Consider the following 7723-nt stretch of genomic DNA (forward strand, 5'->3'; position numbering starts at 1 on the left):
CAAAGCTTTGGATTGTGCTTGACTGCTTTCCCAGGCCACAAGCTGCTTTCCCAGGCCGCTGGGACGCGAACCAGCACCCATATGAGATCCTGGGAGCATGCAAGGTGAGGACTTTAGCCACTAGGCTACCGTGCTGGGTCCTATCTATACTTGTTTATTCTTTTAACCCAATTAAACACCCCGGTTTTATAAAAGGACAAAAATGTAAATAACCATTTATAGTTTTTATTTTCTGGTGATTTCCATCACGGACCGAAAAAGCAGCCACAGCATGAAGAGTCTGGTTCTAGTTCCCAACTGCAGTATCACCTCCTGAAACATGCCTTACATGGAAATTCCTGAACAATCAGAGAGGTCCCTGTCTGGAAACTGCTTCTCGAGCTTTAGCAGACACAATCTTTCACTAAGTTCAGATTAAACTAAAACAAATAAAATTAAGGCATAATTCCTTCATCAACGACATCCTGTCCGCCCAAACCTCATCCAGGCCAGCCTTCGGAGTGTAATAACTCCAGGTGTAATCTTTGGGAAGCACGCTCTGGTTCCTAAATCTGCAGCACCCTGTTTCCCTAACACTCTCTTCACAATCCCCACCTTGGTGTACCTTGACTTGATTTTCAGGACTGGCTCCAAGGCACTGTCAACTTCCTGGGGTCCATTCTGCATGTCCAGAGATACATGGAGGGCGGGAGGCTGGGCGAAAGCCTGACTGCACAGGGAGGCCACGCGTCACTGTACTGCGTCTCCAGGCCCTTTGTGGGATCTGAAACCTCAGACAGCTCATACGCAGAGCTGCGCAGTTACCTCGCATTTTCCCTGTCGGAGGTCACCGGCAAGTGTTCCGCCCTCTGGGGTCCAGGCCCGAGGCTGCAGGGGTTTCCACCCACCCTAAACCAGACCTCGCTCCTTCAGCACACCTTCTGGTCCTCACACCAGCACTTGGGCCTGGCTGAAGCGGCAGATTTGGGCTGCGCGTGACTGTGGCCCTCAACGCCGGGTCTCCCCTAGACCCGACAGAACCGCCATCACCGCAGGAGTCTGGAACCCAGCCCCAGCCCAGGAGCTCTCCAACGGCAGCCTCTCGGGTGTCCCAGGGCGCCTGCGCGACCATTGGGGAGGGCGGGGCAGGGGATGCGCGTGCGCAGAGCAGCTTGCAGACATGGTGGCCTCTCCTCATGCCGGTGCTGAGGTAGTCGCTTTGACGAGGCGACTGGCGTCACACATGGGATGTCAGTCGTTTACCTTTTCTGTCTGGAAAGATTTGGACCAGCTTAGAAGCTGTCGGTATGAAAAAGGCAAGTTAATTACGACTTCTTTTCAACATGAGTAATGAAAGAAGGAAAAAAAATGCATGAAGAGCGTGTCGAGTATGATGCCCGAGTGGTGTTCTGATCCACGCCGAGATGGATATTCTTTTTTTTGAAGGTAACAATGTTTACCAGGAAAAATACAAAGTAGCAGGGGTAGCTGCTAGGAGGAGCAGAAGAGGCCAGACTGAGAGGGTGGACGAGGAAGCGGAAAAGCAAAGCAAATGAAACAAATGTCCAGTGGGCAGTATATACCATCTGACCAGTGCTGTGCCTCCTGTTCCGTGGCATTCAAGTCTCTGACTGCCTAGGGACTCTCACTTACGCCTGGAATTTTAAATTAGTATTTTAGAAAAACACTCCCTCAGCTTGCAATGAATACTCATGTAGTAAAAAATAGCCAGTGATTAAAATATTTGCAAAGGTAAACATTTGTTCTTTACGATGACATTTTCTAAGTCTTTCTAAACCTTATTCTAAACCATGAGTAGATAATGCTGTCAACCTACTTTTTATGATTCTTTTACAGCCCAAATAAACAACTAGAAAAGAGGAATGGTGTTTTTAGCCTGACAGCTAACTTTCTTACATTGGGAGTCCAAAGTTCTCTCAAGAACAATCACTGGTATTTAAAAGTCTGCACGTTTAGTATTAGTCAGTGTGTCACGGATTTATGCTGAAGTAGCCCTGCAGTTTCTGTCAGTGTTGTGTTTTTGTGATGTATTTGCTTGTGATTAGACAGGGCTCTGCCAATAGAAAGCATTTTATGTACTACATATAGAAATTATTTTGAATGATCAGTCAACATCAAGAGTACAGATGTAGTAGAATCCCTGGAAGAAAGAGCCATTCTGATGAGATGCAACTCTATTGTAACTCGCTGACAGATCAGTTCTGAGAGAAGTGATATAGTTTTTCCTTTAAGTTTTGACCAATGGCCTCTGGAAATGATATGATATGTGATCATTTTTTTGCGGGGCCATAATGTGCAATTAATGTGAAACATGTAATAATGGAATAAGCTTAACTGTGAGGCAGGCACAGTTTGTTAGTACTGCTTAATTCCTGTGATAATACTACAGATGATTAAAATGACACTCATTTTCTCTGTTTCTGTCACCTGGGTTTGGAACTCAGAATTAACATAAGCTTATATTTTACCCTTTGGTTCTTTATTTTCATTGGAAAGTCAGACACACAGAGAGAGGGAGACACAGAGAGAAAGATGTACCATGTGCTGATTTGCCACCCAAGCAGATGCAATAGCTTGAGCTGAGCCGATCTGAAGCCAGGAACCTCTTCCAGATCTGTCATGCAGGTGCAAGGTCCCAAGAGTTTGGGCTGTCCTCTACTGCTGTCCCAGGCCACAAGCAGGGAGCTGGATGGGAAGCAGTGCTATAGGGATTAGAACCGGTGCCTATATGGGATCCTGGACTTTAGCCAGTAGTCTACGGTGCCAGGCCCACATTTTACCCTTTGGTTCTTAAAAATACTCTGCATCCTTCAGCCATTGAGGAAATAAATTGTGATTTCATATCCAATATGATTTAGTTTTAATTTGCCATTTTAGGTATTTATCTATGTGGATCATCCTGCTAATTTCTCTTGACTTGGGTCCCAGAATATAAAACACATTAAAAGAAAATGTGCTGGAAACATCATGCCTGGTACAAAGTTGTTAACGTCATTTGCTAAAAGTGATTAGGAATTTTTTGACTAGAAGCCCTGGCATAATTCGATGTTCAAATTGCTATAATGAGTTTCATTTTACTTAGAAGTTGGGAGAAAATAGATACTGCCTCTGTATAAACACCTGCATATTCTAGTAGGAACAATGGAAATCTCTGGGAAGCCTGGTGAAAGCTGTGTGATTGGGCTGACTGTAGGAATAATGTATGTGTGTGGGGTTCTATCCGAAAGTGGGAGTAAAAGGTAAGTGTATTTGGGGAAAATTTTTTCAACCCATAAACGCTTGTTTTTATACCAATGTGAACCAATCTTTTATTTCTATTTTCCTGGGCCTTTTGAGATACTCTTGGACACATGTATAGTATGTGTTTTCATCTAGTTATCATGTCTTTCCACTAGTATTCTTTAATTCAATGCTAATTAATAATTTAAAAATTATTTCCCTTTTAATTTTTGCATTTACTGCACAGAAGCCAAAAGGTTATTTTGTGTTGCTTCTTTTGTGTGAGCTTCACAGCCTGTCTGTAATGTATTTGCATTATGTATAATGTATGCATATGCATGCATGTATGTGTACGTAAACATATGTGATTGTTTATGCACACATGTATAATTTTATTCTATATATAATATGATTATATATTATATAAAATATATAATTATATAATACATAATATAACATATTATAACATTGTTACATATTATTAAATATCATATATAATATTATATATAATATATAGATATTATATAAAATATATATTATAAATATTAATTAGTTATATAGTAGTATAATTAATATATCACATAATATAGCATAATTATATATTAGTTAATATAATTATATATTAATCAATATTATCAATCTATTCTAATATATAATAATATAATAATATACTATATATTATATTATTATGTATTATATATTGTTATAATATTATTATATGTTATAATATATTATATATAATATATGATTATATATATATAATGTATATATATATATAATGTATTTGCTCTGTAGTTTCCATCCTACCTTTGTGGGAAGCAGTGTGTTGTTCATGGTCACAGAGCTTGTTAACACTGCTGCTGAGGTCCTGATTACTGATTTGAATGGAACATGAGAATCTGTATTTCTAACCCTACTCTTTAAAAAAAATTCTATTCTTTTTAATATTATGTAATTGAGAGGAACGTAAGCCCATGTGGGCCTCTGATTAGGGTGGGAAGGTGGGCAGGTGAGACACAAGTTCCAGTTTTTTAAATTTTTTCTCCAGTGTCCACAGGGAAGGAAGGGGAGAGGGCACCTCCTTGCAGGGCAGCTCCTTGCTGTCAAACCACACCAGCACCTGGGGATGGGAAATGGTCATGTGATGATGCCCCAGAGATCCTGGTGTTTGGAGAGTGCTTTGAGGGTGCTACCTGAGTGGTCTTGATAGTACTGAGATGCTACAGTGTTGCTACAGGGTTGAGACAATCCCTACAAGGTCTCTTGGCTAAGCCCACCTTAGCAGGGGAGGGTACACAGTTCCTCTGCCAGGCGTGATCCCAGCCGTAGATCTTGCACCTGCCAGAGAGTACTATGATCTAGCCTGACAGGACTCACAGCCAGTCCCAGCACTTGCCAGCTGTTGTTGCATCCTAGCGTGGCTGTCCCACACATCTTCTGGCTCTTGTGCATGCCTTCAGGTACATGAGCCTAGCCCAGCCTATGCCACCCCCAGACCAACTGTCATGCTCACCAGTAGGAGTAGCAGACTAGGTAGGGAGTCCCCAGTTTTCCTATTAAGTTTGCTCCCAGCACTGGATCTTGTGTGTGCTGGCAGGTGCTGCAGCCCAGTCTGAGATGGTCTGCTCCTAGTCTTGGCATTTGCCAGTAAGTACTATAGCTTGGCTTGTCCAGCCCAACCCCAGTCCCAGGCCTCACTGGCAGGTGCAGCAGCCTAGCCCAGCCTGGTCTACTCCAACTCTCACGTGAACTGGCAGGTGTTGTGATCTAGCCTGGCCTGGCCTGTACCTTATTCTGGCTCTCCTGCCAGGATGTGATGTGCACTGACCCTACCCACTTTACTCCTAGGCCTGCCTCACATGTATGCTACTGTGTACTGTGGCCCAACCTGGCCTAAACTGCTCCAAGTCCTGCTTCTTGTGCTCAGCTTCTGGATCTATGCCTAGCATTGAGTTTTCCAAGTTACTCTATCAAGCCTGCTCCCATCAGTAGATCTCACATGCTTTTGGGTGCTGCCACTCAGAGTGACATGGCTGGGCCTCAGTCATGTCACTTACTAGTGAATACTGTGGCCTGGCCAGCCTGTCCTGCATCCATCCCTGTTCTGAGTAGTGGGTGCTGTGACCTGGCCTAGCCTGAGTCACCTTCAGAACCTGGCCCTTATGAGACCTGACAGGTGCCACAGCCTAGCTTGGCATGTTCCACACCCATTTTGACTGTCCTGACTGTTATGTGGGTGCTGAGGCCTGGCCCCACCATGTCAGCTTCCAGACCCAGCCCACATAATTTCTGATGAGTTCTTCAGACTTATATAGCCTGGTCTGTTTCCAACCACGGCTATTGTACTTCTCAGTAGGATTTGTGGCCTAGTAGGGAAATTCCCCAACTGTATCATCAATCCTGCTCCCAACCCTGAATGTATGCCATAGGCAGTGGCCCTTTTTGGCATGTGCTGGCAGGTGCTACAGTCTGGGCTTGCCTGGCCTTCTCCTAACCACAGTTCCCGTGAGTGTCAGGTGGACTCCAGTCAGGTGAGTCTATAGTCCAGCCTGACTCGGCCAATCACTGCCCCAGCTCTCTATGTAAACTGATGGGTGTTACAATTTTACAGAGGTGAGACCACAAGTCCCCTAGAGAATCTGCTCCTAGATATAATTCTCTTGTGTTCTGGTACATGATGTGACCTAACCTGACCTGGCCCACTCCCCGATCTGACACTGGTGGGCAGGTACTGTGGCCTAGCCCAGCCAGGTGTGCCTTCCAGCCCCCAACTTTTGCTAGTGCCAGCAGGTGGAAGCCTGTGCTATTTAGTCCAGGCATGTTCTCCATGTGGAGCAGTGCTTTTTTCTGACCCAGACACACCCCACGACTTTCTGTGCTAACCACTTGGTCTAAACTTCCTCGCCTACCTGCGAGTCCAGTGTCACAATCTGTGTAAGATCCCAGAAGTCTTTCCTCTGCTGTCAAACAAACCCTCAGCTCTCCCACTCCAATATGTCCCCAGATGTGCATTCCTATGCAGCCTGTAGCCCCAACACCTGTGGACCAGTGGTATGTCCTGGCCCAGAGGTCCCCACCTCCTCACTTTGGGAAGAGAAAAAAAGCAGTTATGGGACATACTAATATATTAGTTAACACACATTTGTCAATAACCAGGTACAGTATGCCTGCCAGGTAATGGCTGCTTTTCCTCCAGCAGTGTAATTCTTGCCAAGGTGCGAGGTAAACTATGCAGTGTCTACAGTCTGGGGAATTCTAATCCCATTCTTCTCTTCAGCTTCCTACAGGAAATACTTGCATTGTGATTTTGATTGGATTGTGTAAAAATACTGTTGAAGTTGTGAAGTCTAGGGATCCTTCTTTGGGGTAATTTCTGGCTGTGTGTACTGCTCAGCAGTACCCTTTGTCTTCATTTTCTTCCGGGAATATTATGATCTTTATTGCTATAGGCAATGTGGCATTGTATGACTACATAAAGTAACCTCTGACCTAGAAGTGTATTCTTCAGAGAGGGAAGAGTTGTGGAATATAAAGTTAAATTATAAATGAAGCTTAAAGTGAAAGGAGACAGGGCCTGTGTTGTGATGCCACAGGGAAAGCCACCTCTTACAGTGGTAGCATCCTGTGTAAGAACGGTTCACTTCTTGGTGTGGTCATTTGGGGAGTGAACAAACAGATGAAAGATACCTATCTTTGTCTACTTCCAACCCTGACTTTCACATAAGTAATTGTTTAAAGTAAAAACAACCAGGCACTACTGAAAAAAGGAAAAAAAAAATAGCTAGAGAAAGCATGGGAACATTGTGGAGAAAGAGACCCCCGGAATACCACGGAGTTGGTAGAATTTAATGAACATCTGATTTTAGGAGTTAAGCCAGGGATTTGAGGAATGGAGAAAAGAGCAAATAGGTAATTTACAAAGGTAAAAATTCTTGCAGAGGGTAAACTGGAGAGAGAAAAGTTTTGTTTGATTTAAATACAAGAATCAAGAAAGGCAAACTAAAGTAGTTTTAGGAAAACACTGATATACAAGATCTCGCCAAACGTCTATGTTGTAGCTTAATCATATTTTTGGACAAATTGTTTGTACTCTAATCCAGCTTTACTTCTGCATGAAAAACTATACTTGCATTAATACTTAGGTAGAATCTATCTCATTTTGTTTTGTTTTCAAGTGAAAAAAAAATCTGTAGAGCCTCAGTTTTACTTAATGGACCTGTCATAGTATTAGGTCACTAAATAATTGCAAAGTACATTTTAAACAAGCCAATAAATGATCACTGAGCTATATTACAGAATGAAAATACAGTCATGCACTTCTTAGTCATGGGGATATGTTTTGAGAAATGAATCTTTTAGGTGTTGAATTAATGAATGGTATTCCTTGTTGGAACACAGCCCCTGCAGGTGAGCACAATAACCAAGGCAAGGAGCAGCCCAGATCAGGCCAGGTTACAGTACCTGTATGCATGTGGGCCAGGTGTGGAGATAAACCAGGTTGGAA

Source organism: Ochotona princeps, chromosome 4, assembly GCF_030435755.1.
Source record: "Ochotona princeps isolate mOchPri1 chromosome 4, mOchPri1.hap1, whole genome shotgun sequence".
Classification (NCBI taxonomy): Eukaryota; Metazoa; Chordata; class Mammalia; order Lagomorpha; family Ochotonidae; genus Ochotona; species Ochotona princeps.